Below are 9,951 nucleotides of genomic sequence, written 5' to 3' on the forward strand. Positions count from 1 at the left end.
GGAAACAGGTCATTCATTCATTTTTGATCCCTAATTTCAGTGATGTCTGGTGACGTATTTGAGAATGTTTCTTTTCTTTTCATTCTACGTGTGTGTGTGTGTGTGTGTGTGTGTGTGTGTGGTGTTGCTGGGAACTGAGCCCAGGCCCTCAAGCCTGCCAAGCAAGTGCTCTACCACTGAGCCACAGTCCCGGCCCAAGGACCCGCATTTACCAAGGAGTGCATTCTACAGACCACAGCTTCCCTCACGTACCCCCAGCCCAATAACCTCTTGCTTTTTCTCTGACTTCTGTTTTTCCACACAGCTCTACTCCCCTGGAGCGGTTTTGATGTTTTGTTTTGTATTTTACCAAGCATTCACCTGACTCAGTGCAGGAGCAAGAGCCACCACTGACCTGCGATAGGGCTGGGAACTGAAGGCCCAGCGCTGGAGCTTTTCACCCTGAGCCTGCTGCGTCTTTCCTGGAGTGAGGCGCAGCCTGTGTGTACAGAACAGTCACTTTCACATCCTTGGAGCAGGCTGACTCTTACAACCCTGGGGCTCCAGGATTTCCCTGGCCAGAGGCCAAGGGGAACCCCAGAAGCCAGAGATTGCCCAGATATCTGCTCCCCGGGCCTCCTGTGGTCAGCCATTCCACTCGAGGGCCTTCACTCATTCATTAATTCAATAAATATGCATTGTCTGGTTTGGTCCCAGGTTTTGCAGTCTTTGTCATGAAGATGAGCCAAGTTGCCTTGAGGACATATGTGTAAACAATGCACAGTAAAAATTCTGCTATGTGCAATAAGAAGGCACCATGACGCAAGTGTGCACATCAGGACAATGTCATGCCTGTGTGCGTGCTTTTCTGCTTCTCCAGATGGAGGACCTGTGAGGGCAGAATTCATTCATCTCCATATGCTGGGAATACCATCAACAGAATGGGTAGCCTCGGAAAAGGAATGAATTAATTGACCGACTAAATAAAGGAATGAACAACTGGGTGCTTTTTAGACCCATGGGAAGAGGCTTGGGACACCTTCCTTTGGGCTTCAGAAGCTCCTGCAGCCAGGTCCAATGGGACGCAACCCAGGGATGTCATTATCTATCAATGTCCCCACAATATGAGATGAACCGAGAGCACAGGCAAGGAGACCGCCTGGGGAATTGTGGCGCCATGTTGGAGCAGGTGCTCTGAGGGGCAGTGGGAGCTGGGGAGGGCAGGAGACAGTGCCAAAGGTGATCTGGTCATGAGAGAGTCCGTTGGACTTTGCTTGAAGGCAGGGTTTAAGTGTAGAGGATGGTCAGATAAGTGAAAATCCATATTGTCTCATGGGTGAATTTGAAATTGGAGGCAAAGAAGGCTTAATTAAGCAGACAGTTAATTAGTTTCTATCTCTATTAAGTATTAAGCAGACAGTTAATTAGTTTCTATCTCTATTAAGTACTCAAAATATAAGAGCAATCCATTTCTGAAGAATTTAGGCTGGTGGGGAAGACGGAGGGGTACACACGTGGTTTCTCTACCGAGAAGCTCTGGGTGCTGCTGGACCGTGGAGGACACATGACTCAAGACCAGGGAGGATCATAGGGACCTAACTCACGCTAGGAACAAAGGGGAGGCCATTGTGGACGTCAGGATCAAAGACAACCGGGATTCCAGGCTTGAAATGTGGATAGAGATGAAAAGAGGGGACAGGCACTGCATAAAAGGGTCAGCATTAGTCTAGGAGAAGAAAAAGATCAGGACAAAGAAAAGTTATTATTCAGAGGAAGAGAAGATTCTTGAAGATGATCACCTTTGTCAAACGTTCCAATGAGCCCACTCCACTTGACTGTTTTGACCTTGATTGCAACCTCAGAGAGGCTGATTCCAGAGAATGAAGAGCAGGAGCCATTATTTAATTTCTTTATTAATGAATGGGCTTAATGAAGAGGTAAATAATCCAGGGGTAAATTGCAACTTTACATGGGATTAAAAGGACAAATAAAATAAAGGCACTGTTTCTTGAGAGTTAAAAAAAAAACTTTAATGGAATATAAAGCAATATCCAATGGAGTACCCAAAAAATGTAGAAAAATAATGCAAGAATTTCAAATATTTCAAAGGAAGTGAATAATGAGGGTTGGGTTAGTTAAAGAGGTTTGCTCATAGATTCAAGGTCACTGTTGGGAGTGGCCATGATCACGGTGAGGTGATGATGCTCTTGTTAATGATGATGATGATCTGAACAGGGTGGTGATGTCAAAAGAACTGTACCCTGTGGAATAAATGTATTTCTTTGGGCTTTGAATTACAATGATGGAAAACTTAAACACACACACACACACACACACACACACACACACACAGTACTTAGTGTTTATCCTGGTTCCTGGCACAGAACTCCAAAATTCTTAGATTTCCTTAGTTGTGGGCATATCTTTTGTTATCCAGAGCAAATCCCTTTAGGCCTTACCTGAGTTTATGGTCATGAGGTGCCTTAGGATGCAGCTCTGGAGAGCTTCAAGATTGGGGCTGGCCAACGCGATCAGAAGGATGGGAACTGCAAGGTCAGGGATTTAATCAATGAGGCTCACATAAGTAAACCTGGGTAAACTCCCTAAAGCACAGGGTTCCCTCAGCTTCTGGGTTGAACGTGGTCAATCACTGGCAGAGTGGACTGATGCAGGAAGGCGTAGGAGCTCGGCACCCCTGCCCCCCATATACAGGCCCTAATGTGTCTGCTGTGGTGTGGGTAAAAGTCCCTCACAGGCCCATGTGTTAAAGGCTTGGTCCCCAGTCTGAGGGATTGTTGGGAGGTGGGGAACCTTTAGAAGATGGGTCCTAGTGGGGGACATTAGGGCACTGGAAGCATGGCCTTGGAGGGAATATTGGGGCCCTGGCCTTTCCTTTTTTCTCTTTCTTTTACTTTTGGCCATACAATGAGGATTGCTGCTAGGTTCTCCTACCATGATGTGCTGCCTGGCTGCAGACCCAAGTTCAATGGGCCAACCAAACACGGACTGAAAACTTCAAAACAGTGAGCCCAAATCAACCTTTTCTCCTTATACGTTGATTATCTTGGGAAATTTGTCACAGTGATACATAGCTGACTAACACAGCGTCTCTCCCACGGGACTGCTCCTGAGTGGTGTCATTTATAATAAACCTGTAAGTAAGTAAAACACTTTCCTGAGTTCTGAGAGTCATTCTCCTGAATTGTTGAACTCAGAAGGGGTTCATGCTAACTCCAGGCAGATGTATGAGTAGCCTGGGCACCCCATTTGCAGCCGGCAGCTAAAATGAGAGACTCTTGAAGAACTGAGCCAATAAACGTGGGATTTAGCCTTGCTCTGGGAGTTGGTGTCAGAATGGTATTGAATTGTGGGACCCTCAGTGAGTGCTAGGGAATCGCAGAATTGGAGTAGAAAATCAACATGTCTGTGGTGTCAGAATGTACTTCTCAGCTGTCCAAAATCATTCAGACACATTTATTCCTGGGTTAAAGTTAATCTTCATAATAGCCTGACGTAGGCAACTATACTTAAATAACCCCCAGTCCCTGCTAAAAGGAGTATTTTCTAGTGTAGAAAAGCTAATAACTTACTTCAAGTTCACGTAACCAGAGTTCTACTGACATAAGATATACTCTAATTCATGTGTATCAACAATGAAAACCCATTTCAGTGATGTAATAAAAGGTCCATTCCCTGTGTAAATGGAATAATCATTATTTTGTAGTGCAGCATTTTTAGACAGTGGCCCGAGTGTCATTTGGGTTAGTAAAGGCACAGTCTCTTCTTGGCCAAAGCAACCCACAGAAAGAGGTCCACACAGAAGCTCTGACTGGGCCTCGGGGCTCACCTGCAGTCCCAGAGGCCTGACATGCTGAGGCAGGGGGATTACAAGTTTGAGGCCAGCCTCAGCAACACAACTTATCCAGACTCTGTCTCAAAATACAAACACACAGATAAAGATGTAGGGTGTAGCTAGGAGTGGAGTGTCCCTGGGTTAAATTCACAGTACCACAAAAAATAAAGCCCTGAGCCCAGGCAGACCTAAGAGGCCTGTGCAGGCACAGCCAGAATCACAGCTCTGGTCTCCATCATTCGATATTATTTTGTATCTCCCTTTCGATGCCAACAGAATTATTTGCTTCTGGAAATAATCTGGGGTTATCTTTCTCTTTTCGAAATTCTCTTGCTGCATCGCCCCATATGGGAGAAGAGCCCTCTCACCACGAGTCAAAGAGGGGTTTGCTCCAGATGTGCCTCTGGAGACTGTCCCTTTAGCCATCCTCGTGGCTATGTCCAGTGGGTTCCTAAATCTCTCAGAAAGAACCAACCGCACAGCAGAGGTGGGGGCCGAGTGGTGACCAGGAGGGAGTCCAGGCTTCCCCGAGACTTTCCTGAGACGTGGTGGATTAGAAGGACACGGAGCCCTGAAGCCTGCACACTGGCAGCACCAATGCGTCACGTGCCAAGAACCCCCAGGCCTTCTGATCCTTGAGCCGTGAGAGATGTAAAGCCCGGGACTAATGGGTTCAGACGGATGCTTGGAAAGATCGTGGGCTGCAGTGTCGAGACAGATGGGAACAGAGTAAGACCACAGCCAGGAGGCTCCTCTTTAGTGTTTGGTGGTTTAGGTGAGGGGTGGGTATAAGGGACAAAAGAGTTCAGAATGTGTCTGGCTTCTGGGCTAGACAGATAATAATGCATTATTCACTAAGCTGTAAGTGAACGCAGGGAAGGCTTACTGAGTGGATACCAGGAGTTGAGGTTCATTTTGTAAAGTTAGAGTTTGAAACTGGAATGAAATTCTTGACTGGTGAAATCTAAATGGCAGCCAGAGGCATCAAACAGGAGCTCAGGGAACAAATTCAGACTTCCTCTGTTGACGTGGAAGCCATTTAGTTGAAAATAGCTTTTGCAATCCCAGATAAGCCTGCTGTGGGGGCTAGAAAGACTGCAGGAGGCCGGACAGCAACGCCCCTACTCCCATGAAATTGACATTAGAGTTGAGAAAGGTGGAAGGAAAAAAAAAAGTAGATAAGAAACCAGGAATCTGTGGTAAGGACATTAAAATAAATAAAACAGAATGAAGTGATTAGGAGGGACACCGGTGTATTTTAGACTCTAGGGCACTGTGGTCTCTCCGCCATCCGCATGGTGGTGTTCACCGATACCAAGGACTAGGAGAGAATGCTCAGGACAGAGGAGGAGATTGAGAGCCGAGGGAGCCGACAGTAAAGGGCAGATTCTGACAGGCCCAGGGTCTTGCTCTTCCTGTGTGAACCTGGGCAAATTCTTTAATTTCTGAATCTCAATTTCCTTGCATATAAAATTAATGGAGGATCAAAATAATACATTTTAAAAGTTGTGAGAACTAGTTGAGAACATTATATGAGGGAGTGCATAGAACACTTTCTGCAAAAGCAGGGCCGTGGATGTACAGAATTGGAGAAATCAGGATTCTTGGACCGTGACAGAGCTGTCACTGGTTCATGCAAGGTCCCCTTAATTTTTCAGATAGTTAATCCTCCCATCTTCTCATTCATTCATTTGAAAAGAATGAGAACCCACTAAACAAAAGCTGGGATCTTGAGAATAACCCCCATGCTCAGCCCACTCTCCATCTCTGCTCCTTCCCACCCAAAGGACTTATTATTCTGAAACAAATTTTCACCCACATTTTCTTTTTCTTTTCATATTGTAGTCACATATGTAACAACATAAAAAGGATCACTTTTTCCTGGTTTAAATGTATGAATAGGCTGTCATGCTTTACATAATCTTTCAGAAATTACTTATTTTGTCTACTCATATTGTTTTGTGTTGATTCAGCTGATTCATTTTCAATGTTGAATCCATCGGCTGAGTGCATATCTAATAATGAATCGTCGGCCTCCCACTTAATGGGCAGTGGGTTTGTCCCCATATATGACTGTTGTGAGGAGTGCTAGCAGTCTCTAAGTTTTCGCTCATGTCAGAAATACTATTATTGTTATTATTAAGAAAATAGAGTAATAGGCCTAAAATCAGAGGAAATTCACATTACCCAGAAGAAGACAATGTCCTCCATGGGCACTAGACTGGTCTCTCGGCAGGAAAGGGAAACCACAGACTGGACTCTGCATACCCCGTGCAGGGTGCCTGACCACCGGACCCACACTCCCAGGCCAGGCTTCCATCCCAGCCCGGCCAGGCTGAGCCCTGGGGGACACAGGAACCTGTGGGGGTGACGCTGGTGACAATAAGCGAGGGACACTGAGGTGCAGTAGGAAGACTTTATTATTCTGTGACACAGAAGGAGTGCTGGGGAGGGGAGAAGCTTCTGCAGGAAGGTTTCAGCTTCTCAGAGCCCAGGACGTGGGGGACGAGAGAGGGAGGGAGGACTGGAGGCGGGACAGGTCTTCTGCACTCGGGTGGCTCGGGGTCCTCAGGGCCCAGGTTAGCAGCAGCCCCCAGACTGCTGGCCACCTCCACTGCTGCTGCCGCAGCAGCCACCGCTGCCCCCGCTGCTGCCACCACTGCTGCAGCAGCCACCGCTGCCCCCACTGCTGCCACAGCAGCCACTACTGCCACCTCCACTGCTGCAGCAGCCACCGCCACCTCCGCTGCTGCAGCAGCCAGAGCTCTGGTGTCGGCGGCGGAGAGACCTGCGGGGCCGGTGGTGGCTCAGGCAGCAGCCCCCACCCCCGGAGCTGCAGCAGCCGCCACCCCCCAAGCTGCAGCAGCCCCCGGAGCTGGAGCTGCAGCAGGAAGAGACTTGAGGGCTCTTAGGGGGACACTTTGGGGGGCACTTGGGGGCCTGACACTTCTGAGGGCACTTGGGAGGGGGCTGGCACTGCTGGCTCTGCTGGCAGGACATCTTTGAGAGGAAGGCAGTGAACCTAGAGAGACGGTTGAGAAGCCATCAGCAGAGTGGCAAGCAGAACTATGTCCTTCCTGCACTCTGGTCTCCAGATCCTCCCTCCACGGCAGCTTATTTGTGAACAAGGTCTGTAGCCGACATTTGGAGGCTGATGTAAAGTATGAGGAAGACTCTCCCTCCCTCTCTTGCTCTTTCTCCCCTGACCACCTTCTCATGGGCTCCGGTCAGGCCCCTGGTAGGCTGCCAGCTCTGCAAACAGCCAGCCTGCGGCTCAGAGCCTCCTTTGCTGGATGGACCACCCTGTGCCTGTCGGGTGGGTCCTCTGGGAGAACTCACTGGAAGAGGGTTAGAGGGGAAGCACCGAAGGCTCAGAGGTCAGCAGGTAACCCCAGGGCTCCTGTGGTCTCCTCCTGACCCCACTGTCCGCAGAGCAGTTCTGCTCGCTCTCCCACCCTAAGCTGGGACCCTCACAGCCTGCTTCTCCCCAGCTCCTTACCAGACCACGAGAAGTCGGGAGAGGAGGTCACCAGCCTGGGCCCTGGTCAAGCACAGTCCCTCACACGGGCTGCCCCTACCTTCCCCTGCCCTCCCTCCACGCAGTCCCATCTGCCTTCCTCCCTGTCCAAGGACTCACCTAGTCAGCGGAGGACGCTGGAGCTGTCACAGGCAAGGCCGAGGACTGAAGAGCCCAGTGCTGGAGCCCTTTTATCTTGCCATCTTTCCGGGAGTGAGGCACAGCCTGTGCATGAAGATCAGTCACTTTCACAGCCCAGGAGGAGGGTGACTCTCTTACACTCCCAGCCCCTGGGCACCAGGATCTCCCTGGGCAGGTGCCAGGAGGAATTCCAGAAGCCAGAGATGGCCCAGATATCTCCTCCAGAGGCCTGCTGCAAGCCAGCCATTCCACCTTATCCACTCATTCACTGCTTAATTCCATAGATATGCAATGTCTAGCTGGGGCCCATGATTTTGCAAGCTATCAGTGACACAAAGATGACCTGCTGCTCTGAGGAACTTATAGTCTTCAAGCATGAATATGGAAGTAATGATCTGCACGTTTATGTGCCAGCTGATCTTGATCTTTTGTTCAGTTCCCTGTAGCTCTTCCCTTGGGTGTCTGATGATCTGTCCAAGTTATGAACCACTTGAAAATAGCATAGGTTTTGATTGCCTCTGCATTCCAAGTGCTCGGTGTAGTCTCGGGCATAGTCATCTTGAGAAGATTAAACATCAGGAAAGAAGCAGGCAGATATTTATAAATCACGGAGGCAAAGACTCGGGCTGTGGTGTGGAGGGCGTGAGAGTAGGTGGGCAGAGTGCAGACCCAGAGGGACCTATGGGATGTGGAAGCTAAGGCCTTGGAAAGCCGGATGACCCCTGGAGAGCACTGGGCACACGATGGGGTGGTGCCCCCATTACAGGGAGGGGGAACTCGAGCTGTGGAAGAGTCAGGACAGACAAATATTATTTTGAAATTAGAAGTTCCTATAAGGTTTTGCTTCAGGAGAGAAGAGGCCTGAGAATTAGAACAGCTTTGGCATTGAACTCTTATACATCTTTAGGTAGCTATTCACAGAGAAGAGGGGTTTTAATGTTGACGTTAATTCAGCACCTATCAAACGGGGTCACATTGCTGTGAATAAGGAAATATCCCTAAATATAATGAGCTCATAATGTATTCAGGTATCACCCGCTGGCCGGACTGGTGATATGACCTGGGTTCAAAGGAGCTGTGTGTATCAATAACTAGGAAAACGGTGAAGAAACCACACAGTACCAAACTTAAGTCTCTAAGGCAGGACGGCTCGATGACCCAAGGGTCAGCACAGCACTGGAAGAAGCAAGAGGGGGAGCATACCCGAAATCTTCTATTTATTGGGGAAAAGACATTCGAGAAAGTTCCACCCAAATAAGGCAAGGGATTGGGCTTGGAAGGGTGGAGTCTTGCTTGGTGATGTCCTGTGGTCAGCAGGTTGACCGACATCTTGGAAAGCCACACCCATCTCAGGTGCTATGTGGGATCACAGGCAGAGCAAGAGAAAAGGCCCCATATGTCACAAGGCCAAATCAGGCAGCAATGTCAGGCCAGTCCCCTCATACGCTCAAATGCTCATAGCTCACACACACAGCCCACGGCTGGCTGGCGACATTCAGGGTGTTTTTTCAGAGAACAGAATAAGGAGCTGAGGTTGTGGCTCAGTGGTAGAGCGCTCGCCTGGCATGTGTAAGGCTCGGGGTTTGATCCTCAGCACCACATAAAAATAAATGAAGAAAATAAAGGTATTGTGTTCATCAACAACTAAAAATATTAGAGAGAGAGAGAGAGAGAGAGAGAGAGAGAGAACAATTTTCTGAGAGACGTCTGCCAGAGTCTAATAGGTATATATCTATAGCAGGGCATGACCTAAAATAAATCTAATTGCCTTCTTGATAATTAAACAATGAATTGAAGAGGTACCGAGGTTGAGGTCGCTAAAAGAGAGCGTGCCTGCTAAAAAAAAAAGAGACAAAATGGGAGCTGGAACTTCTAATGGGCAGGTAGGAGATGTATCAGTCTGCCTTCTGTTACAATCACAAAACACCTGAGACCGGTATTTTCTGTTACTATAACAAAATATCTACCCTGAAAGGAACAGAGTCTTCCTTTGGCTCATGATTCTGGAGATACAAGGTTTAGGGGCCACATCTGGTGATATCCTCTTTGCTGGCGGAGTCCCAAGGCAATGCAGGGCATCCCATAGTAAAAGACGGAGAACACACATGGTTTTGTGTGGTTTCTCTCCATCTTCTTACTGAGCCACGAGGATCTAATCATGGCTCTACCCTAACGACTTTAATGCTATCACTTTCCAAATGCCCTGCCCGTAAACATCACAGCTGACTAAGTTTCCACCCTCTTAGTACCTCACAACAAAACGTAGGGGGGAGATGGAAAACTGAAGTAGTCTGAGAAAGAAAGTTGAGATACTCACCTGAGAAAAAATCAGAAGAAAAATATGACATTTTAGAGAAACATGGGAAAAGAGATGATAGACAGCAAAAATAAGAATACTCACAATGTCCAATGCTCCAGAGACAGAGTCCACTGGGGACATGGAAATACTGATTGAGTGGTG

This window comes from Urocitellus parryii, chromosome 11 (genome assembly GCF_045843805.1).
Source record: "Urocitellus parryii isolate mUroPar1 chromosome 11, mUroPar1.hap1, whole genome shotgun sequence".
Classification (NCBI taxonomy): Eukaryota; Metazoa; Chordata; class Mammalia; order Rodentia; family Sciuridae; genus Urocitellus; species Urocitellus parryii.